Source organism: Balearica regulorum, chromosome 10 (genome assembly GCF_011004875.1).
Source record: "Balearica regulorum gibbericeps isolate bBalReg1 chromosome 10, bBalReg1.pri, whole genome shotgun sequence".
In the NCBI taxonomy this organism is placed as follows: domain Eukaryota; kingdom Metazoa; phylum Chordata; class Aves; order Gruiformes; family Gruidae; genus Balearica; species Balearica regulorum.
The window spans coordinates 13,644,558-13,669,888 of record NC_046193.1 but is presented as its reverse complement, the minus strand read 5'-3'; the positions used below and the strand labels follow the sequence as shown (position 1 = coordinate 13,669,888).

At 47.1% G+C, this 25,331-nt stretch overlaps 1 protein-coding gene across 3 annotated transcripts in view; it reads right to left on the bottom strand.

Annotated features, from left to right (window-relative positions):
* The window catches only part of PLXNB1 (plexin B1), a 76,424-nt gene extending 51,798 nt beyond the window's left edge, over positions 1-24,626 (bottom strand). Inside the window, exons 1-2 of one of the 3 annotated variants that reach the window (XM_075762168.1) lie at positions 24,532-24,600; positions 1,992-2,053 (exon numbers count right to left, since the gene is read on the bottom strand). The gene's annotated coding sequence lies outside the window, so the exon portion shown is untranslated. Of the gene's footprint in view, positions 1-1,777; positions 1,911-1,991; positions 2,054-24,531 lie in introns of those variants that run through there. The other 2 variants (XM_075762170.1, XM_075762169.1) reach the window with 2 other exon arrangements.
* Between the last annotated feature and the right edge of the window lie 705 nt (positions 24,627-25,331).

Sequence of the window (25,331 nt, the reverse complement as noted above, 5' to 3'; positions counted from 1 at the left end):
CATCATCACAGCCTCTTCATTTGGAAAAAACGTGCCCGCTACCCCTCAAAGGTGAGGGTTTCTCCTGCAGAATTCTTGCCTTGCACACGGCGCAGCAGTTGTATGTTTATTCTTACCTTAAAGGAGAAAAAGAGGTGGGTCACAGAAAATAGGGCAGAAAAATCAGCCCCTACACTGCTTAAAAAGGAGGGGAGAGAAGGAGGAAACAAGTAACACTCTCCTAGGTAACACCAAATTTCTACTCTGGCTGCACAAAAATGAAGCAGAGCACCACTGGGATAGTAACTGTAACTCACATTTCAGAAGTTAGTTTGTTCAGCCATGATCTTTTGCATTTAAAGGTACTAAACCCCATGTCCTCTAGTGCGCTTCTGCTGGAGTACTTCTTCAATAGAATCTGGACAAAATTAGCTTGGTATCTCAAAGAATACAACACACAGACCTCTCTTCTCTGTACAGTCTCTCCTTTATTTTTCTATGTACTCTGAAAGCACGGATCCAGAAGAGACTGGCCTGAATTCAAGTCATCTCAAGTACTTACTCATTCCCCATTTCAAACAGCTTTGATTTAGCGGTTTTACTTGAACCACCCAGAGCAATGCAAAGCTGAGGAAACCAGACCCACCAATCTTAGTACACGTGTTGTATGTACGTACTCAGGATTTATTCTTGGAGGCTCCAGATTGAAACAGGTTTTCCAAAAGCTTGCTCTTTACCATCCAAGAGTTCAATCCAGGTCTACAACCAAACTGAAACCACACAGGCTGCACACAGAGAAGGGGTTGCTGTCTGGCTTTGTTCATTATTTTTACTGCTTCTGAACCCTCCTGCTGCTACAGCTACAAATCCAACAAAACAGACATCCTTCTGATGAAGGGCTCCTGTACTCCCAGTGCTCTAACACGATAGTCATCTCTCCAGTGCAAGAGTTGGTGACTCATCTAAATCGGCACCTAGTGTACAGGTGCCAGGGTTTCACTCCCCAACCAGAAGTTCATTCAGATCTGCAGATCTCCATCAGCTCATTCAGTCTGGGATCTCTGCTGTACCACCCTATATTTGATATTCAAATTTCCATATCCAAATTCCACACATTCACTTAGAGTGCTTCACCAGGCACTGAAATAGGCGTTGCAGCTCTCCTGCTTAACAGGAAGCAGCCGGAAAGGAGAAAGCAGTTTCAGGGAAACATTTCTTCAAGGGTCTGTAGCTGTCAACACCACAGAGCTCAGCCAGCACAAAGCAGCTCATCACACTGTGTGGTGATTGACAGACAGATACGAACATCACCCCTGCTCCAGGAGACTGTCTTCAGATTTGGCAACACTCACCAGCCCATTTCTGGCCATAGATCACCATTAGAAAGTAGCTTTTTTATTTTTTTTGTTTCCATCTGTAGGTTAAACTCATTCTCTCGTACAGAAAATTCAAAGTTATTTTTTATAACAGGGATGGAAGTGCAGCACCAGTGGTGCCAAAAAAACCCTTGTAGAAGGCGTACAGTGCCCTGACTTAGGCACCACTGCAACCCGCTGATCTCAACCAGTCCCTTAAGAAAGGGGGGGTGCAGCTGGGGAGGAGGACCAAGACAAAGACAAAAATGACGAGCAAATGGACAGGCAATCTTTGGAGTAAGTACATCTGCTTACGGCAGAACTCTACAGATCAAAACTTCTGTTGAAGAGACACCCTCTGTCTTTCATAGAATTTCCCTACATTAAGGGAACATTCCCTTTGCAAAGGGAACAAGTGCATATTCTCACATACAGCCACTCACTCTTTCCAGTAGACCACGTGCCCGGTGAACCCACTTGTCCAACTAATGGAAGTTGGTACAGCTCATCAGGTGCGTTCGTTACGCAGCAGCATCAAGAGGCTGCCCAGCGTTACACTGGCCGCACAAACTGAGAGGATCAGGAACATGGAGGAGCCCAGCGTGCTGCAGCAGTCCATGGGCGTCCCACTGCTGACTCCCGGCGCATTTTGCTTACCATCTGGACTCTTGGGAACGTTGAGACACCTTCATTTCTCTTACTGAAGAGTGTGCCTCAAGCTGGAAAAAAACAACATAACATGAAATGCAAAGACTATTTTTCCAATAAATCGCTGTTGCACTTGACTCCTGCTGTGGTTCCCTTCCCCCTGAGAAGGCAAGGTCTGACCAGCTGCACAAAGTCCAGGCAGCCCTGGGAAAACAATGGGATCTTTTTCTTGCCAGAACGAGCCTTCCCGTTCACCCTTCTAACCATGGCACAGAGGACACCCCCAGTGTGTCTGCAGGGGAGAGGAGTCTGTTGGCATAGCAACAGTACACCCTAACTCTCCGCTAATGAACAGGGATAAAATGTTTTGTTCTCATTAGGAAAAATACAGACACATTCCTGATTGGTGAGTAATGTCTCTGCCTCCGAGAGATTAGCTCAGAGCTGTGCAGCCTCAAACAGCCTCAATTCAGCCCACTGCAGCGCTTCCCTTGAACAGCCACTCTCCAAGGACCACACGTCTCTCAAGGGCGAGCCTACAGAGCCTTCTGTAGCACTTTGCCTTTGGGCCTGAGACAGCTCAAGGCAAGAATAATGAGAAGAGGCTTGACAGGAGCAAACCAGAACAGGCACAATGGGAACACACCCCCTGTCCCTGCAGAGGCATGGCAGAAGAGCCAGCTCTCGCTGGTGCATTTGCTGCACCTGGGTCCCAAGCTAAAGGCACAGCAGGCAAGAGTTTCTCTTTGTGCATCTACCACAGGTCTGCTTCACACAGGGCTCAGATTGGACCAGTGCTCCAGCTCCCACTCCAGCCACATTTCCCATTGCCGGGTGAGTAAATGGACAGAGCAAAGAGCTGCAGTACACTGGAAAGCAGAGCTCAGCAATCATTAAGTGCCTGGGCGCCAACAGCCGAACAAGGGCTGCTGCCTACTAGTCTTTCTTAGGATTTTGGCACCTAACAATCAGCAAGATCCACCAGGAAGAATCTCTATGTACTTTGGTGTTTGCAGAATATTTGCACAGACACTGTTTCATCACTCGTGTCTGTATCTAGGTGCTGACCCAGGCTACTCCCTTGGCCTGGCAAGAAGTAAAGCCTCTGCCCCACAGAAAATACTGCTTCCCAGACCCTCTCCTCCTCCAGATCCTTCTGCCACAGGGGCCAGCACAGCAAGCGGGAGGATTGCAGTATTTCAGCCTTCGCAAAGAGGATCTGGGACAGAAGCAAAGCCAAATATCCCATGCACAAACAAAAATCCAGTCTCCAACCACACATTTGCCATGTTTTCTGGCGTAATCTGGTCTGCACAGCACAGTCACAGCCCAGCAGAATTAAACCATGGAATTGCACTCCGAGCCCATGGTACATTTCTCCTTTACGCTACCTACTACTGGGTCCCATTCACTCACATCAGTTTGCCTTGCCTTGAATTCAGAAGCCGTTAAGAATAGGGACTGCACGTCTTAGTCCTCAGTCTAAATATCTCTAGGGACTGAACAGGTACTCTAACTCCCTTCTCCCTCTGCTGGGAAATTGGTGCTGGCCAGGATTAGTACCCCACGCAGAGCTACACTCAGCTCAGAAGCAAACTGGGATACAGCAGACCCCTCTCGCTCTCCCAGCCCCTTGCACTGCTGATGGAGAAACAGCGGGATTTGGGCTCCGAGGCAGCCACAGGCTGTGCTCTGAGCATCTGCTAACTCCCTTCCCCGGTCCCTCAGACTTTCACCTGCTCTTCCCCCTCTTCCCACTCCTCAGGGCTTCAAAGTGCTCAACTCAGCAGCTCAAAATGGTGCGGGAGGAGAAGGTGGAGTCAGCATCAGGAAAGAAGGGCCCTGCTATCTTACACCTTTGAGAAACTTGCACGTCCTGTAGGGAATGACGCTCCTTCAAATGCTGCTGCTGTCGCTCAGCCACAAAACCCGTATGTTCACCTGTGCTGCGATCTGCTCACGGAACTGCTGGGACTTGATTTCTACTTTACATCCTTCCAGGTGAGAAATAATTTATTTCAGTCCTCTAGACAGGAACTCGATTGCCTGCAAAGCCATCTCAGTCTGCCTAAAGGAGGGAAACCAACCTGTGATCTTACCCAGTGGCCAGCCGAGCAGCGACAGACCCCAGCCTCGGCCAGCAGCCCCTGTCCAGTGTGCAGTGAAGCTCAAATCCCTCCCAGCCCAACACAAGGCCAGAGGGGCCCTGGGTGCTGTTTTCCAGCCTTCGGGCATTTTACTTGTTCCAGGCAAGATCCCTCCCCCAGCCCTGGTCAGAAAGGAAAAGCCGTGGGAATGGAGCTCAACACCCCGAGGTAGGCTCACCCCCAGCCGCCGAGGAGTGCTTAACTCCCTCTGCGCCGGTAGGCAGCCCTCCACAGAGACTGCCGCCGCAGGGATGCCTTGCTGGCAGACCCTCCAGCAAAGGGTTACAGCTCCAGGACTGGCCTCATCCTGCTCCCCAGGCTGCCGCTTCCCGCATTGACAAGCCCTGCACCAGAGCCTGCAGTGCTGTGCCATGAGCGGGAGGACAGCTGAGGCCAGACCTGCCACTCACCCGCCAGTCCCTCACGCTTTCCCAGGACGCCTGTCGCTCCTGCTGCCCTCCCTTTCAGTGTTTCCATCCTCCACCAGCACACAGACGGCAAGCCACGAGTGGAGAGCACTCTTTCCACGCTCCTAGCAAGTCCCAGAGGCTGCCCACTTAACAGAAAGGTATCTTCATCATTGCATCAAAGCATGTTTTCTTCCCTTTGCTCCGCATGCTGCTGCACGAAAGCCGTACTGCCGTACAAAGCAACCCTCACTCCACACAGAGCATGCGGTCAGCAATCAGCCGGCATGTCAGGAGTTAACTTAGCATTTCCATTCTCCTGACCTGCACCAACGCTGGCTGAATATCGAGCTATTCTTTGCAGCTTGATAAAGCATGAGAAAGCTAAAGGCCTCACACACTCCTCTTTTCACAGCTTGGCCTGCTGCCCACAAGCTGTCACTCCCTGGCACCCAGGGCAAAGAGAGAGACGGAGGCCAAACTGCAGCCAGCTGCAATGAATCACTCACTCCCCCGGTCCCCTCCTCCCCGGGGAGCCTGGATCCCTCCTTCCGGCAAGGGGATAATGTCTGCCTGGCTATGCTGGCTTCTTTCACAGAAAAAGCCATCTTTTTCGAGGGGAGGAGGGAGGGGGGCTCCTATTGCAAAAGCTGCTGCCACAGAAAAGCGCAAAGCAGCTCCCAGCAAGACTGAGGATTTCTGCTCAGCAGCTGGATGGGAACGCACTCCTGCAAGTGTTCAACACAAACACCACTTAAAAGTCTGATGTTGGCCATTTGTCTAAATTGCAGGAAATTCTGGAGGAAGGCTCAGGCACAGAATCTGATTTGAAGGAGACTGCTTATCCCTTCATGCCCCACTCGTACAATATTTATTTCAGGGACTGATTCCCATTGCGGTCTCCTCTTAGCTCCCCTTCTCCCCCCCACTACAACATCCGGCTCAACTGCCATGTCTCATCTAAACCCTTCCAACCACCACCACCACTCCCTTGTGTTTATTTTGATGGGTTCCATCATACAAACTGGTTCCCCATGTTACAGTTCATTCTTCATTTTTAACACAAAGCAGCAGATGGAAATGTATTCACATCTCAGGGTCAGCGGAGTCCGAAACAAAAACCACACAGCTGAGAAGGCACAGGAACACCAAGGTCATCGTGTGCCATCTTTGTGCTATAGACCCAAGTTTGGAGAGCAAAGCCTTTGCAAGGTAAAGGCAGCAGCTGTTTGCTTTCTGAGGAAAGGGATATTCATCCATAAACCACATACAAACTCAGCCCCATACAAAACGCATACAAACTCAGAAAAAGGAAGAGTTGCACAGTTCTCACCTGACAGCCAATGAGTATTCAAACAGTGAGAAACTCATCAACTTTGGATCACCCAAGCTATCTACAGAGGGTTTCTTTTATTATTGTTGTTGTTTGGGTTTTCAGAGAGTTTGTTTTTACCAAATCTGGAACAGCACAAACCAAAATGTAAATCATTAAAAGAAACTCACTTTTTTTTTTTTTTTTTTTTTTGAAAGCAGAAGTGGGAAGGACCTTCACTATTCCTAAAGCTACCTTCATCACAAACTAAACAGAGTCTTAAAAATGCTTTCAGGGACACAGGCTGTCAAGAATCATGAGTAACCACATTCAATGCTATTTTATCACATACTCTGTCAAATGACACATTACATATGGATTTATCCCTTATGATACATTTATAGCACTTTGTAAGGTTTCTCTTGCACTCCTATACATCTACATCATTAAGTGCCTCCTCCACAACACCTGCAGCTACAAAACTAGTATATTGAAAAGATTATTACACTGATCATCCATAAGTTAGCAAGCTCTAGAACTCAGGTTACCCCTTGTGCAAATGAAATACAAAACACTACCTAAGTGTACAGACACACACACGCACAGAGTTTCGTTGTGGGAATGCTAGCTCATTCAGCATCACTCTCCTCTGCCAGAAGAATCTTTAAGTGCAAAACTTAATAGAAACAGTTAATATCCCAAGTGTGGCTCCGAGCCATCTGAGCTCTATATGTAATATAATCGGGTTCATAATGCTCAGAATAGCACTCTGGAGTCCTAGTACAGACTAAGACCTCACTGTATTAAGTGTTGTATAGATAGTTGTAGCGGTGCAGTTTTCTCTTCTGTAAAATTACTGAGCACCATATACAGGAACCAACCGTAACCCATATTTTACAGAAGTTAGGACACAAGAGAGCAATGTATACTTTTCAAATGTCTTTTTTTGGCAGCTAAATCAAGTTAGTATTTTCACAGACACACTGGAGGGGGAGGGAGGGAGGGGAACACTGAGGTTACTCTCTCTCTGGAGCAGACAGGCGAAAGCCCAGTTCAGCCAAAGCTCACTGAGGCTCTTTATGTTTCCGTTCAGTGACAGAGGTCACTTGTCGAAGACTGAACCAGATCTGGTACTGGGCTGCCTGCTAAGCACGCTGGCAAAAGGATCTGAGCTGTACCCTTCCCTGCAGTTGTTTGCGTTTCTTCGGGAACACCAAAGGCCTGGAGTCCATCCCAATGCTGCTTGTACCGCCTTTGCTAAAAACATGCCTTTTAGCTCCAAAGTAAAATTTGCCTTAAATTCCTCACGCTCTGAAGAAAGGAAGACCGTACGCAGGATCTACGATGAAGGTAATCGCTTGTGTTTGCCAAAACACTTCATTTACACAAATTCTAATTCTTTTGGCACAGATTTCAGGATATTTTCCTACCATAAATACACGTTAGATCCGTGTGTGAGCTGATCACCCTGTGATCCTCTTCAGATTCATGTTGTGCGGCGGGTGCTGCAGCCTGCTCATACTTCCCGAGCATCCAGAAGTCACGGCTCTTCAAGTCATTGATTTTTAAGAGGCACCAGGTCACGCTGTCTGGCCTTCAGCTGATCACAGTTCATGAGCTTTCTGCACATTTCTGGCTTAGGAACTGTACGCGTTTGAAGTGAATAGAGACTAGATGCCTTTTGGCACGATGCCTGAGGCAAAGGCCTCAGGAGACAAATCCACCATTTCCCAGGCTGATACAAATGGACAGGCATCCTCTCACGTCAACTCTTATTCCCTATTTGTGAAAAGGCTGCGGGAGCTGGCTGCTACCAGGGGGAAAGGAAGAGCTGGAGGCTCCAACGCAGTTGCAAGCGGTGTACTTGAAGAAATATCTTACAAGAGGAAACAGAAATAGACAGCTGAGTACTTAGAGGGGAGTCCTCTTCAGAAACAAGGCAAACACCACTGCAGAATAATCTCTTAATATAGGTTGCTCCTTCAGATCTGCAGTAGCCTGAATGCCCTGACGCAGCAGGAGAAAACGTTATATGATGGGGAGCAGGAAGGGGCTACGTGTGGGCATGAGCAGGAGAAGGCTATGTATGAAGAAGGACATTCTCCTCCCAGCTAAAAAAAGCTGTGGTTTTCAGTGCTGTTTCGCCTTTCCTCCACTGTGTTGTTTCCCAGCTGAGAAGAATCCAGTCAGCCCATTGCACGGCATCTCATCAGAGCCCGTCCTGCCTGCTGTCCTTGGCATGGGGCTCCCCAGGGGTAGCTCAGAGGGTACGGGACAGAGGCAAAAGGGGACACTAAAATTGTGCCAGCGTGTTCTCCTCAGCTCAAGAGAACAAGCAGGCAGGAAGAAAAACTTTCACGGAGCTGTTTCTTAAACCAGATTTACAGGGATACAGTGAAACAGGGTAGGGTCATGGGTGAGGGGAGATTAAACAAGTTAATAGCTAACCAGCAAGACTGCCAGACAGATCACAACCTGCAATAGGTTTTTACAGGGAAACACTGAATCCAAAACTGTCACCTGCAGACCAGCTGGGAATTGCCACTGCCTCCGCTCTTTCTGTACCACTGCAATGCATCACAACTACAGTACTATCCTTCCCCCCAAAGTCCTGGCTCCTCTAGGAGGAGGTCATACTCAAAACTATCTTTTCTCTTTTTTGTGTGCCGTGACTAATGAAGGTCTGAAAGTCTGGGTTTTGGCGACTAAAGTAACTGCTGTGAAAATGTTACTGGAGATTTTTGCCAGAACAGGTGAGAAAAGCCTTCCAACTTCTTGAAAAGGTAGTGTGTAGAAAGGCAATCTGGTGCAGAGCTGCAGGGCCAGCAAAAATGGAAGTTCTGCTGCTGTGGTGGATGTTCCTGAGGCTGTCAGTGTGAGAAAGAGGACAAAGCTGTCTGCTGTCTTACCTGTAGTCACTCAGGAGACAAACTGTCAAGACCTACAGAAATTCCGGTAGTCTCACAACAAGCAGTTTCTAGGAGGACAATTTTTCATGAGGATATTCCTGTCTATTGGTTCAATAACTTCTTTGTTCCAGACTGCAGCTATAAAAAAAAGCACACCTTCCTACTATTGCTTTGCCATCCAAGACATTGTCATTGTCACCTTTCAGATGTGTAAGTGTAAGAGACAGCAGCAGCTGAGCTGCAGTAATTAGGAGGAAGAGATGTGCAGGCCTTGCCTTGCATCTTTAAGATGTGATTTGCACTTTGGCAGGTTTAACAGTCCCCATTCACCAGGGTGAAAATAAGCCATCTGCATCTACTCCAGCAGACCATCCTCATTTCTGAGCCCTTGAAATAGTTCTGGAAAAATCAGCATTGCCTCCCTTACTCTGCTTTCTATCAGGCCCCAAACCATTACTTCTCTTATTTACAGGAACACTGGCTCTAGAACTGTTTGCAAGACATCTACTTTAAAAAAAAAAAAAAAAAAAAAAGGTTTCCCATTTTATTCAAGCGTCTACTGAGTTCGAAGTTACACTGCTCTCTGTACTTGCAGCAGGGAAGCTAAGGAGGATGGGACAAACCTCATTCAATTCTATTCACAAGCACCCTTGCTGAGGAAAGCCAATAACTTTCGGAGAGTCTCTGCAGACTTTGCTCCACCGCTTTGCATGCTGAAGAATGGCTGGTTGGTAATCCTCTTTTCACTCAGTGAGCACAGACCCAAAGGTTTTCATCCCTGTGAGCTCAGAAATTTCCATTTCCATTTGAGAGAGACATTTTCCTGGCAGTTCTCAAAAGATGCATTTGTAAAATAGGAAACAACCTCAAGGAATGCTAAAGCAAAGGAAGAAAGCTGTACGTGGACAGTCTTTCTCTCTCAGCCAGGAAAGGAAATTCCTTCTCAGCACTGATGCCCCATAAACACAACCTACTCTGCAACTACCAAATACTCGATCAAAGTGACCAGCTGCCCACCCTACCCTGTACAGACATCCAACATTTTCCTACATGTTGGTTTCAGATCAGCCACCAAAATCTCAGAAGAAAGAAAAAGTCCAGAAACACGTATTTGTGTGTGCATGCCAGACAAGAATGGAAAATAAGGGGTGCACATCAGATGGCTAAAACAAATTAGAGATGTGAAGGTATTCTAGTGAACTCACAGAGAAGACACACTTGCATGAATGATTTTTAAGCCATAGGCTTTTGTTGTTTGCAAAGGTAATTAAAAAAAGCAAATCTATTGCCATATCTCTAAAGGAAAATGTTTAGAAGTCTGCAAATCCAAAGAGGTTAAAACTTACTTCTTTCAAGTGCAAAACATTCAGACGGCCCAAAGCCAAGATTCAGAAAAAAGCCCTAGTCAGTCGCTCAGGAATGCCAGCTCTTAGCACAAACCAAAAGCATACAAACCCTCTGGTCAGGCAATTCACAGTATCATCTCCCACCAAAAAACTCACTTAAAATTGCACTCTTAAAATTGCATCTATCATCCACCTCCTTGATTCTATGCCAGGGAAACCTAACCGAAGTCTCAATTTGACACTTTCCAAAGTAGTCAGCTGAGCGAGCTATTTTTCTTACCTGGCTTTGGGGAATTCCTGCTTAGCATCTCTGTAAAGAGAAACAAGAAGGCTTCACGCCGCACATCAGGCAGGATCCCTTCCATCACTCCTAGCTCCTTAGCAAAGGCATATCCTGAGGTGCACTGTGCCCTAATAAATTAACACAACCGCTCCAGGTTTCCCCGGCAGCTGGAAGCTGGAATTCTGCAGTGAAGGCAAACACCTCCCCAGCTAAAGCAAACACTGCGGCGAAGCCCCTGCTGAGCATCCACAGCTACTGTCAAGAGAGGGATGGAGAGAGAAGGTGGAGATCATAAGGCATCTGGCTGACAAGAGGCAATCCCAACTTAGATGGAAGATGGCTATAAGTCCAGCCCTGACCTAGACATTCCTCTGTGCAGGCACGTGCTTGCCAAAACATTCTATCAGAGCAAAACCACAAGACTTCATTTTTAGAGCAATGACCATCTCGCCCCTGACACGGATGGTAGTTTTGCCTTTAAGAGCATTTCTCTTAGCATTTAGGGGACTCATGTAAAAGAACCTGCAAAAGTACAGAACAAAAATAGCCCAGTCTTAAACAGCTTATAGCTTAAGTCTAAAATAAACGAAGACAAAGGAAACAGTACTGATCAGTATGAGCAGCAGTCAGCTCAGCAGAACAAGACCACTGCTGTTTCCAGGAGGTGTTTGGTTTTTGGTTTTTTTTTTCCTTCTTTCTTCTTTTTAAACTACATAACAGAAAAGACCTGATGAAGGATTTTTGAAAAGAATTATTAGGTGGGTTGGCATACATTTATGGGCCAACCACCTCTCAACACAGAAAACAAACCAGTATTTTTCAAAAGCAGCACAAGGAAACAACAGAAGCTAATGTTACCAGACAAACAGCAGCAAGAGTCCAACTTCCAGCACTAACGTTCGCTAGATTGCATACAAAAAACTAGATGGGCTGCTTCAATACCTCATTTTCAGTTGCACTTGGCACGTAAGGGAAGGGAGTAGCCAAGGCAGGGCTGAAACACTGAAAGTAAAAGAAAAGCAAAAAAGTTGACTGCCTCAAATGCTCTTACAACAGGCACAAACCCATCAATACCTTAAAAATAAATCTCATTTACTATAACAAAGGCATCTTCTTCAAACACACACCAAGGGCTAGAGTAAATTCCCAGATTTCAACATCTCCCACTCCCGATGGTTATGCTCTCCCACGGGGGGTTTCCAGGAAGAGCCCTCACTGCACAGATGGGAAACAGTGCAGGATAAGCACGAACAAATCCCACTTATGTCAGACCTGATCTGTACCGCAAACCCAAGTCTTCAGCTTCCACAGCATCATTTGGAGCCGGGGCTTTGAGACCACTGTAAGGCATATTTTCCTCCACACTCCCTTGAAGAGCCACCAGATCCCAGCCTATAAGCAAATACCTCCTTTAAGGGAAATCCGGGTCTACCTGCACGTGGTTGAGACATACGCACCAGACAGCTAACAGCGCACAGCGACGTTGGAAAGCCAGCAGACCCATCAGAAGGTGAGTGCCAGGAGCTCCCCCACCACAGATTACTCCCCCTGAGGCCCCAAACTTGCAGATTGCTGTGTGCGATTCAGCCTGCAGAGCTAGGTGTCGTTTGGGGAGACCCTGGGTGGCAGCAGGGCACTGAGAAGCCCTGGGTCTCAAGAAAGGCATCACAGATGAATGTGTTGGGTGAAGAACTGGTACATATGCATACGTGGAGAGACACAGACACAAAGGAGGGCGGGGAGACTGGGGGAGAGAGACAACGACACTTGTCTCCAGGCCTTGTGCTTATTTTGACCTTTCAGTTAAAGATTCTCCGAAAAGGCACCGTTCAGCCCCAAGCCTGATTAGATGTCTTGGGAAAAACTGAGCACAAAGCATCACACATGAATGAGCACAGAGCCATAATACAATCTTGATATTCCCACCCATCCATATGGCCAAAAAAAGCGAAGTTCTTCAGCACAGACATTGGCAGCAGCAATATGAAACTAATGTGTTAATTAGCAGACTTTGCGATCCAGCACAGGAGAGAGATTGCTGATCTTGGCTATTATATAGTCAATCAGAAGCCAAACAGAACAAGTACCACGTTAGTTAACCCATTCAGAACAAAGTTAATAATTTGCTAATTGCAGGTTTCTGGAGTGAGCAGACCAAGGTCTGTTTTCCAAACCATTTTTCTCAGGGATATCTTAAAATGTTTTTGGTATGGCAAGCTCTCCATCACTCGCAATTCTTCTCTTTATTAAGATTCAGTCTCAACTTAGATGTTTAGCTAAATTCAGGGAAGCCCACAGCCTTGCTTTACACAACATCAGACTAAGTGAGCTCAATCATTTGCCTGGCCTTATAAAACTAAGTTAGTTTTCAGCCTGTAAACAATCACAAGTTATTCTGAAACAATCATAGGCTAAACTACAACATTCATCTTATTTACTTCTTGTCCAGGATTTTCACATTGAATACAAGAGAGGATTAATGAAAGTAACTGAAATTGCTTAAATGCAATTGGAATTTAACACTGCTCCTCAGTGTACATGGGTTTACACACCAACTACTTAATAAAACTCTACTTTCCTAGAAAATTTAATCAGTAAAATAAGTACCACAAGACAAGTCAGATAGCAACATCAGTGTAAAGGTGAAAGGAACATTGTGATTAATAGAAAACCTCATTCTCAGGAGACACCTGTTAACACTCCTGTCATGAACAAGATTCTTCATATCCAGGATGTACCACTCGCATTGCATAAAACATTTCGACATGAACAACGTTTGGGAGGAAAAAAAACAGGGATGAGGAACACAACTGCATTAGTCTTGGGGTTATTTCTAATGCACAGAAAACCAGAAATCAATTGCAGCAGGACTAGTCAGAGTCACATAATTTAAGGTAAGACCACTCCGACTTCCTGCCTCACACACAGGCGCTGTCCCATTTTATCCACTCACACCTCCACAAAACCCATTAAGCGATTCTTTGAAATGTAGTGGTTTATGGCATCTAGACTAGAGGCCTTTGGAGGTCAGAACATAAGTTCACTACTCTCCTAGTAGTTTCCTCCAACGGCTCTATCATTCTTTCTGGCAGCAAGGCCAGTTTAATGTCTTATTTGTTTGCCTTCCGCCTTGAGCCATTAATTTCTTCTCTGCTGGATTAAAGAGTAGCTCCTCAGAGTCAATTATGCACGTGCTTTAACCAAGACACCTCTTAATAGCTTTTTTGGCAATCAACAGATTGGTCCTGTCAGTCTTCCACCACCAGGCACCTTCTTTGGTACCTGAACAACTTTGAACATTTTTTGTTTGTTTTAAATATCAATTTGTTGTCATCCCCACCACCTCCTCCTCCTCCTCCTTCAGGGTCACTGCATTGGTGAAGCACCCAATCGGTGAACGATCAGCATCTCCGCACACCGAAGTCTGTACTTACCTGTATCAAATGGATGTTATTTCACTAGACCCGTTTTACAGCATAACGGAGGAGCTACAGAAATCATGAACTGCAAAGATTGTATCAGCTAGCTAACAGTCAATTACCTGACTTCGTACTGAGTGTAAGGAGCTCGTATCTTTCTTAGTCACCATTTAATCATTTCTCCAAAACCACTTAGGAAAACTTCACTACCCGATCCCCATTCTGCCAAAAGTTTACATACTATTCAGGATCTTCAAACAAGAAAATCCCAACAGACCTGTCATTTCCAGCCTTGGTTTTGAATTTGCCCTCAGCACTGCCTGCTTCTCTGCTGAATCAACATTAGCAGTGGCTTTAGATATATTTCCAGAATAGTGATGAACTACTGAACAGCAGAGAGTACTGATGCTCGCTGAAGACACCGATTAAGAATACCACTTTCTGACATGTTCCCAGTAACTCATGATTTCAGATGCATCAGCCTTTCTTTTTTTTTTATTAAATAATTATGAGGTATGCTGTTGATGTTGGCACAGATCAATTATTCATACCATTGTACGGCTCCAAGTCAAACATCCTCAGAAACACATTACACGAACAGTCACCTGCTTCCGTGTACTCACGTGTTTCTTTCCAGCTGCTCTTTCTTACTATTAACACAACCGAACTCCTCAGAGGTATGTATCTTCTGAAGTATACATCAAAACCCATAAGTACCCATCTCAAATCTCCCCAAAGACCCGAGTTATTCAAGATTGCTGCACGAAAAGCGTTAATCCCTTGTAGATGTTAACCAGCCACTCCATATCATGAGGACTAGTACCTCCCTCTGCTTCTGTTCTAGCAGGAGGCCCACTGAACTTCCACCTCCAACCAGCATTTCCATTTAGTGACAGTTCTCATTTTGTGTTGTATGTCAAATGCACATCTAAATTCTCAAAGAGCACATGGCAGAGAGTTTATGCTCTGCATGCTGGCAGGAGCACTAGCCAAGGTCAGTGCGACAGCAGGAAGGGCTCTGTCCGTTATGCCACTCAGGAGAAAATAATTCCAAGGCAATAGTGTAGAATGAGACACATGGCTTTTATCAATCCTTAACTTGGTATTTTCAAAGCAAGAAACTTACTTGTCATTGTGAACTCTCCACCCCAGCTACCCGGGAACATTAATATCTGGCTCTCTATCAGGGACACTAACCTCTTGGATGAGATCCTAAACACAGCTCCAAGAAGCAGAAACACGCGGCCTATGGAAAACTGGTGGCAGGGAAGGCTACCTGTCAGTTTTAACAGCAGAAAGTCTGCTCATATTTATGCATGACCGCTCAAGTGAACTGCATGACTGCTTTTGTCGATCTGCTCTCAGCGATCTATTCTTCCAGTAGAAACACCAGGAGGAAGCCACGCTGGGACTGGGCAAAGGAAGAAAACACCCTGTGGACATAGTGAATGGGACAGAAAATTCCCCTACAAATTCTGCAAGTTTATTTGCAGCGATGCTCTGCATTGACTTGTCTAACGGCTTTTTGGGACACCTTCACACATCAAAGCCCAAGCCACACCACAGTAGTCATTTTGACTCAATCTACTTTAGAAATTGATTAGACCATTGATTTTTTCATAGTTTAGATAGAGACAAAGTGACCTTTCCATCCCACAAAAGCAAAGGGAATTAACACACGTAAACAGAGTCTTCATTTTAAAGGGAGTGTTTTGCTCCCTTAGAAGGGAAGTCCTGCAATAGTCTGTCAGTTTTTTTTCTTGCAGTTCCCAAGAGATCAATTCTCCTTTCCCCACTTAAGCTTTGCACCTTTCTGACCAAAACAGGCCAAGGGGACATGACTTCTCAGAGCACATACAGAAGAGTAGCCCGAAGACAAACACAAGACACAGATCTTCCTATAGATCACTCAGTGGTAAAGAAATTGGTACCAATTTGTCGGCTAACAATTCTATTTCAGTCTTACCACAAGTGAAACAGCATTACAGAGGACAGTTTCCAGTACAGAGATAACAGTTTCATAAGTATAAGAAGTTTAAGGATTTCTCTACACAGAAAAGAGATTTTCAAGATGTATTCTTTATTACACAGCAGAATAAACAAGGATGCTCCATGTGTTTATATTGGTTGAAACCATTTCCCTCGTGAATCACAGCATGCATATGATTTCTACCTGCTTAAAATAAACACATTACATTTTGGGCAAAGTTCCACCGTTAGGACCAGGAAGCCTTCTGGTACTTCCTACATGGTGCACTGGGGGATGCAGATTACAATCCTAGAGCTGAACAGCCAGGTGTCATTTGTGATTTGATGATCCAACAGGCTCTGGCAGCCTGCAGAGAACACGAAGCCTGTAATTGTCACTGCAGCACCTGTTAGGATTACACTGTGCTGGCAGCACTGGGAGGAAGGTAAACAGATGCAAAGCCCAATGGCTTTCAAACATTCAGGAGACAATACAGGCAAAGGAAAAGGATGAAACCTCACATGTGCAAGTCATTCTCCCGCAACAGCTTTGCTCAGTGCAGCACCATCCTGGGACTTGCATACTGCTGCTAACCACCTGCGCCAGACACAGACACAAATCTTCGATCAGCAACAGAACATCAAACTACAAAACTACTTAACCAGAAATGTTCAAGTTTACTGGGGCTGTATGAGCAGAACGCCAGCGTACAAGTTCCTCCCAGCAGGACACCCATCACTGTCACCATCTGGAAGGTAAACACTATTTAGATGTTATTTGCCTGTAGCTAATGAGTTTGGCATTCATAGATCCACTGCAAGAGCTGTTGCTATAGCAGGTCTGTGATGGTAGGATGCTGTAGATGTATTTGAATGGTTGGCTCCAAAATAACACGAGTCTGCAATACGGCCATCAGCTTGCCTATTCTTTCTACAACCTTTATTCGCAGACTTCAACAAAGACAGCTCTCCACAGCATTGTGAAGCCTAGTTATGCATTATGGAACAGCGGATGGTATCAATACGGGTCGTTAAGGAAAGCTTCATGATGCCACCACCCTGTACGTACAAGCCTCAGTACCGCAATGAAACCGAACAATTATTTGCAAGACGGTCGATGGCAAGCAGGCCTTTTCTGTTTTGCGGACAGATAATGCATTTACAAGGTTCAAGTATCCAGAACACAGCACTATTACTACAACACACAGGAATAGTTTTAAAATACAATAAGCAAGAAAGCACGATTGTCAGAACCACTCCAGAAACCCTTAGATTTGTGGGTCTCTGCTGAGCTTGTTACTGAGGCTACTGACACAGGCTTTCGCTTGCCCTGCAGATCAGTTCAGTGCTGAGAAAGAAGGGGCCATGGGGACTCGGGCACTACGAGGACAGAGACTTGACTGTCCCAAGCCCAGAAAAAGCAAAACAGGCTAAATGGCTCTTTCATCTGTTCCTGTGCAGCTGCTCACATGGCCACTCTGCCAGCACACAAAGCCCCTACTCCCCATCTCTGCTGCTGTGGACAGTGACCTTGCAGGTAGCTGCCCTCTTGACAGCGCAGAGAACAAGAACAGCATTTGTAGGGCAGCTGCTCTACCTCTCTGCTCCTTTTTCTTTAGCTCTACATAATCTCAGCAGTGCTGGGCACAGAGCACAACCAAACGCTCCGGCACTGGGACTCCAACTAACTGTTACTGTGGCCAAGGAGCTCGGCATACTGAGTCACTCGAGGATGGCAGCACCGCAGGGATCTGCTCGGCCTTCTTGCCAATTAAAATTTTGCCTAAGCTGCCAAGAGGGCAAGCCGGCAGTAGGCACCCAGGGCAATGCTGTAATTGCACATGCACCTCTGTTAGCTGTCACGCATCTGGGGAACATCTTCTGGTTACAAATCCCAAAAAGACAAGGAAAATCTAGATAAAGGAAGCAAATAAATGGTAAGAGTCAGTGCTACCAGTTACAGCGACAGCAGTCCCCCAGAAGGCATAGTCATACAAGGGAACCACACCTCTTCCTCGTAGCCATGAGAAAGCTGCACTGACATGCAGGCCAAACTGCTAAAAGCCCTTGCGTCTTTGCCTTAAATCTCTCTCAGCAGTTGCAGGTTGACATGAAACACAATCCAAAATATGTTTCAGCTAAGCTAAGGATCAGGATATAAATTCACAAGTGCCTTAGTCTCCCTAGGTCCTTCAACATTTCTGCAGTCTCATTTCAGTAATTTCTCTCAAATGCTAAACTAGCTAAAAAGATTTGGCAAATAAACAGAGCCCCTGGTTACTACTACTCTATTTCCCACAGTGGCACACATAGCTTCCATGCAATTAATTCAGCTGCACACCCATTTTACTCTTGGGCAGAATAATTCAGCAACGGACTGCAATCTGTATGCAAGAAGTCGAGCAGTATGCAAATAGAGATCAAAACATTGATGGCAGTGGGATTCAGCAGTCCAGGAACTGCTTTTGCACTGGGGATCTCCAACACATACATTTTTTGGCTACACTAAGGGTGGGGGACAGCATAGAACAGGTGAGAAGAGCTCATGACTGGTGTGTGGAAGACAGCAGACAGATGATTCCAGAAGAGTTACCAAAATGCTCTCACATATGATAATTTACTATTAGGTAATTCACTAAAAGAATTGCGCTCTCCAGCATTTTAAGAAGTCTAATGCAAAAAGTCTTGGGATCAAAGCTGAAAGTGCTAAAGAGAGAGTTGCTTCCGGGCCATTAACTCCAAGCTGTCCAAAACCCTACACCAACTGCAGTGATAACATTATTTCTGACAAAGTCTGGTCTGGCAGGAGCATCTCTGAAGTCCTGGTTTCTCATGTTTTAAATTCTTGTTGTCTGAAGGACTTCCAGCTGAGCACAGAGCACTTGCAGGGCACTGTCAGGAGCATATTCTCAAGCTTTTGCTTGGCCAGCTGTTCACAGAGGTTGGCATTTCTTTATGGAGATTAGAGTGCCCAGAAACTCTTCACACAGGAGGATGGGGGCATGGCTGCTTGTAAGCAACAAAGGGATTTCCAGAGCGCAGTCTCCAGGGGTCAGGACCAGAGAGGGGAAACCCGCTGCGCTCCAGTTCTTAGGGCAACTCCACACAAAGGCTGGAGAGGCCAACTAACCAAAATGTGAAATGGTGCAGTACAGAAGAGCTAAAGGAACAGAAATCAAAACAAAAATAATTTTGAAATAGGCATACATGGGCAGAAACCTTAAGCTGAAAAGACTACTTCCATGTAGTAATTTTCAGAATTATTATAATAGGGTAAGATGTCAAATATACCCATTCTATTTATAGAATGACATGCAATTTAGTCAGAAAACTAGTTTCATCAGCATAGACAAGTGCTTGAAAACAATCAACTTCCCCCACCTGCACAGTCCCAGGCACAACTACTCTCCTGCCACAGCAGAGCTGCAGGGAAGGGTAGGACACAAGAAAGACCACATTCTCCTTGCGATAACTTCAGCAGCAGTATGAATCCCATCATTGCAACTCAGTTGGCAGGCAATACTACATTATGCTGAGATAAGCTAACACACATGTTTTTTTTCACTGAAAGCCAGAAGCTCCAAAGGTAGCACTGCCTTTAAATTCAGAATTAAGGAAAAAGACCAAAAGAGAACGGCGATGACTTGAAATTCTCTGCACCTGCAGATGCAAAGCTTGCTAGCAACAGCAATCCATTTAGTTAACACCTTACAGCTGTGTATCCCAATGCCTCACCACAGATTCCAGGTGGGTATTTGGAGCAAGTGGTCACACAATTCCTAAGCTCCAGCCCCCCGTACAGAACCAGCCTAGCTAAACCACCACCAGATACAAAGCTCAATCCACCTACAGCCTCTGCGACATAGGGACAAAAGACTTTCCACATGAGATAGAACTGGAACAGATACAAGTAGCAATATAAAATGACAATGTTCAGATACTTCAAGAAGGGAATGAATTATCATTTCCTAAAAGGGAGTAGCTATGAAGCTGCAGGAATTTTGAGAGCAGCAGCAGCGCTGGTGAAGAGCAGAGGCTGGGGAAACTCAACCCACCAGATCCACCCTGTTCCGTACTTAAATTTCAAAGCTGAAAGCAATGCAAAATCTCACACATTTGCCAGGCACAGGAGAAGTGTTCCTCACAGTACTTGGAGTGTTTATACTGCAAGCAAATAACTAAAGTTCACATGCGATTAAAGTCTGGCATCTGGGAATTTCCTTAGGATCTGTATCACTTGAAGGTTCACCTCACATTTTGATCAACATCTAGTTAACAAAAAGGAGACCTAAATTGCTTCCTGCAACCTCAAAATAGCTCAGATGTCTTAGTTACAACTTGGCTAAAAAAATATATACATTAGCAGCAAAAACAAGTCCTCTGCATTTATTACTTAGGCAGTTGGGGAGAAAGAGCAGAGTCTTAAAGAGATCACACCAAGGCACTGTGGTTCTTCCATTAGTCAAGGCTGCAAGTCAGTACAGGTCGAAACATCCTGCTTCATGTTTTTGCACCTTCGCAGCTTAGCAAGTCTGAGCTCCAGCGACTACAACCCAGGCCTGTCTATTAAGCAGGGGCACATCTCAGTTATCATTATAGCAAACCGTAGCGTGAAGGTTGATCCTATATGGTTCTGGAGAGCTACACAGTTAGCAAAAATCCCTCCAAGAGATTTTTAGAGAGTCCCTAGACTGAGCATGACAAGGGGGAAGGTCTTTCGGCTCTCACCACTGTGCTGGAGTCAAGACTCTGCAATACATGAGTACTGTTTCCTAATTGAATTAAGCATCTACTCTGCCTTCTGGAACAACGGTATCATGTCATGAAGCCCTGCACGTGCTCCTAACGTCTCAAATGCTTGTCCCTGAAAAACACATGCAAGAATTTTTAAGAATTGTCTTCCGGCACTGAGGCCAAACCAGACAATGCTCAAATAATGATCAATATGAATCTTCTCTAAAGACATCATCACAACCATCAAGTCATCAAAGACACCTCCAATAATAGGACAAGGAAAATGATACCAGCACAATGAAAGACCAGCTGGCACATTCCCATAAAAGCAAAAGCAGCCCTTCTGTAGTTTTGATGAACAGCAGAAGATGAATCCTTTCAGATACAGCAATCCTGCAATCAGATACTCACGAGAACTGCAAATAAATCCAAATCAAATCCAGGGCTTTAACAGATTATGGGGAATGCAAAGGAGAATCAGTAAAATGCACCAGAGTTCCAGGACTCAGAGCACAAAGACATTTCACTGACGATCCAGGTGAGCAGAGAAGGCAGCAGGCCAACCCCAGCTTCCTGAAACTAGCTTGTATCTAGAGGGCTAATTCTTACAAGAAAGCAGGTAGGCTCATGCCTCCTCTGACTGCTACCACCCTGTACAGTTGGGATGAATCAAAATCCTATCATCTTCCTCCAGGATGCCCTTATGCAAGATTGGGAGGGTTCAGCTCAGAACTTGGCTACAACAGCCAATTTGAAGTTTCAGGGGAAAAAAAAAACAACAAACCCAACAGCTACAAACAAACAAACAAAAAAAGAACAGATGGAGAGACTGCCAGGGAGGAGGAGAAACTGAAGTCCTTGTGAGTTTGCTTTGACAGGCAGCAGGAAGGACTGAGACAGAGAGGAAGATGACAGAAGAGAAATAATGCGAATCTGACCAATTCAGAAGTAAAGCTTTTACCACCAAAAAACCCCCAAGCATTTGTGAGAAGCAGCTGCTTCACCTTCTTCCAAACTTCCCCTCATCCATTGTTCTCTCTCCCAGGTGACACTAAAACATAAAGCATTTCTGCTACTGAAAAAGATACCGTGGCTCCCTGTACCCAGCACTGCTGGCTAAACGAACCACTCCAGAAAACAGCCATAGTAGAAGACAGCAAGTGCAATTACTTTTGTTTTCCCGTTGGACAGTGCTGGATAGCACACACCCCACACACAGGCAACCTGGGTGGGTGCTTTTTTCCTTCAGAGCACACCCAACATACAACTGGCATCGTTTATTTGGCAGGCAGTCTCTCTCCAGGCACCTTCAGCAGCAACAGATACTTTCCAGACTCGTTCAGTCCTTGCAGTCTCTGCTGACGCTGCCAGGAAAGCCCAAGCATGCCAGCAGCAGCAACACTCACAGAAACAACCCTGCTTTACACAAAGACTGGCACCGAAGGGAACGGCTCTGCGGGCTCCTTACATCCCTCCGTCAGCTATTCCCTCTGCCCTTATATGGGAACATCCCGTGGCCCTGCTGGGAATATGATGCTCTTGGTGGACATGAAAGGTAAGGCAATACCTGAGCTGTCAGCACACGAGGACAGAAATTTTTCTTTTCCGAAAAGCAAGCAGAGTCTAGGAGCCCAAACTCTACAGCACTTACATGGGAGAAAGCGGAGATTATGAGTATCAACTGCTGACAGTCTGCGCCCACCTTTCTCAAGAGAGTTATGCTGGTAATTTTAATCTTATTAAATATTGTTAATCGTATTACTAACCTAACTCTTTTCACATGTTGGAAGAAGTTTAAAGAGAAAATTCCATATATGACCATGCTATGTTAAATGCTTTCTAGACAAATCTCAATTCAGGGCAAGTCCCTGGCTTGCAGAATCCAGTTCTGCTACACACAGGTGCGGATGAGCATGGAAACAGTCTGCTCAGCACCAGATTACCCACTGGTCACCTTCCCTGCCAGATTCTTCTCTGTCCATAATCTGCTTGCTTGCTTCTCCTAGGATACTGCTAGACGTTTCAGGCCTCTCCAAATGACCCTATTAAAACCTATGCAATTCCATGCCCAGTTTGTAACAACCAAGTGGAAACACCAACTTCTCCATTAAAATGCAAAAACCACGTAGCACAACAGCTCAGTGCATCACCTTCCTCCTGAATCAGGGCAAATGCCTCCATCACTGGCTTAGGTCCCAACATCACACACAGACGCATCATTCAAGTAACACTCATCGATTTCTGCGTTTAATACGCAAGGCATAACACAGGATTTCTGTGACCTCTGTTCAAAAAGTGAGACCAGGAATGAGCAGACCTCCATCAGCACTCCACCTTACACAGAATAAAGCCCTTGTTTAGTAAAATACTGACCCCGCTGTTTTACAACACTCGGGATTGTAGCCCCTTTCTTTGTACCTACTGCAGCAGTCCACATATTCTCTCAGGACTACTCCTGTTCCAGACTGCTGCCCCAAGATAAAGCAGCAGTCATAGAACGTTTAGATTTGAGAAAAGAAAGATCTCAAATTGCACTGATGTAACAGAAAACACACCTGCTTAGGGGGCCCAAACACTTGCACATACTGTTGAAAAGGAATGCGTTTAAGGTGGAAAATGAGATCTCCAGAACAACAGGACTTAACCACTCAGTTTCAGTTCAGACAGTAAAATCAGTGCTGAGGGGAAACAGGTGAACACATGGCTTTCCAGAAGTTCAAGGTATTGTATTTATCAGAAAGGCACCTTCTAATGTTTTTTACTGTTGCTGGAAAAAATGTTGAACAGATCAAAGAAAGCAATTAAGTTCGCCTCCCCTGAGTTAATAATTTAAACACTTTTGTAAGTTAGCAAAACAGATCTAATTATTAAGCAACTTTGCCTTTTGCAGAAGGCAGTTATTGCTACCTCTGAGGTTGAAGTTTCAGGAATAGGATGATACCGACTTGTAACACTATTTTTTAAATGCTGCCTGACTTCAGCCATTGTTTACTGCCGCACCATTTACTACCAGCCCTCTAATCCCTGGTACACATCTATCCCCTGAAGACACTTAAGTCACTTGTCAATCCTCTTACCGATTAAAAGGTTATCTTGAGCTCCTCAAATAACAGCCCCGGAGTAACTTCTGCCTCTTCCCTGCATTAGAAAGTTCACAGCATCCTTTGGAAGCAGCACCCACATCAAACCTGAACACCGAACTCCAGCACCGGCCCCACAACCACGCCACACAGGTGAAATCTCTTTCACAGTCCCCTGTTTGAGCATCACTGAAAACTCACGTGTAATTTTTTCCACGTTTCGCACTACGTGTTTATCCCAACCCGTCCACTCGCCGCCACTTCCAAAAGCTTTCCCAGCGCTGCTGTCTTCCAGAGCACGCCTCCCCCGTTATTGCCTTTTCCCGGAGGCACAGCTACACCAGCGCACTGCCAGCCGCGGGGCGAGGACCCGGCAGCCCCTTCCAGCACGGCCGCAGGGTCCCGGCCCCGCCACCAGCCCGGTGCCACCCCCCGCCGCTCCGCTCCCAGCGCTGCCAAGGTCGCGGTGGACGCGCCCGGTCCCGCTGACCCGCTCCTCTTCGCCCAGCTGCAACCCAGCTTCACCGTCGCCTGCCCTCGCCACCGAGCCAGCGGTGCCGCCGGCCTGCCCGGCGGCGGAGGGGCTCGCCAGCCCTGCCGCCCGCTCCCCCTCTCGGGCGCGGAGCCGCGGCGACCGCTGCCCTCCCCTCCGCAACGCCCGGCGGGGGCGGCCGGGGGAGGGGGGGAGGTGTGTTACGCTGCCCACCAGAGCCCCGCTGGCTCGCCCCACCCCGCCCGGGAGGCTCCGCTGGGCCGCGGCCCGGCCCCGCCGCTCCTGAGGGGCCGCGCCCATCCCCCACGCAGAGACAAAGCGCGGCCCCCGGGCGGCACCTGCCGCCGGCCGCTGACCCCCGGTAACGCGCCGCCAGCGCCCCCCCGGGCCGGGCGCGGCGGCGGCAGCCCGTATCCCCCGCCGCGGTCCCACCGTCCCCGCCACCCCTCACCTGCCGCCACGGCGGCGACCGACCCGCTCCGCTCCGCTCCCCGCCGCGCCGTCGCCGAGGAGCGCTGCCCGCACCGAGCCGCGGAGCGACGGCGACGGCCCCGCCCTCACCGCACGCCCGCCACGCCACGCCCCCCCGGCCTCGTTCCTCCAATAGCAGCTGGCCTCCCTTCAGAGGCCGCGCCTTCGCGACCGCCCCAGGCCCGCGGGGTCCTAGCGGAGGCCGGTCACCCCCCCCACGCTCGCGGCCAGGGGCGAGACCCCATTGGCTGCCGCCGCCGCCTCGCCTCAGCAGCGCCCCGACACCGCGCTGGGGCCGGCCGCCGCCGCGGGACCCGGTACCGGGCCGTGCCGCTGCGCTCCCGGCTGAGAGGGGCGTCAGCTCGAGCGCCTGGCGGACAAGGGGCTTCTCTGGCCTCAGGAGAACAAGCCTCTGCCCTTCTTTACCACCCAGTCACCCCGAAGTCGTTGCCGCGCAAGGCCTGGTGAAGGACCTGGCTGTGGCCGGTCTTCTGGGTGCTACCGCCCAAACCCGCCGTGGCCGCCAGCCGGCCCGCGGGGCAAACTGCTGTTCCGGAGGTGTTTGCAGCTCCTACGTTGAGAGCTGGACTTAAACTGGTATATTCTGGAAGAAATCACAGCATTTCTGTTCTCTCTGCATTTCGTAGCAACCTAACTTTGGTGTTTTGTTTGGTTCAAGAAGCCCTTGTGCTTGCCTGTCTGCAGCCAAGAGGCGTGAGTGGGAATCTACAGCAATGCAGCCTGCACGGCACACAGGGAGCAAAATCTGATAGCAAAACC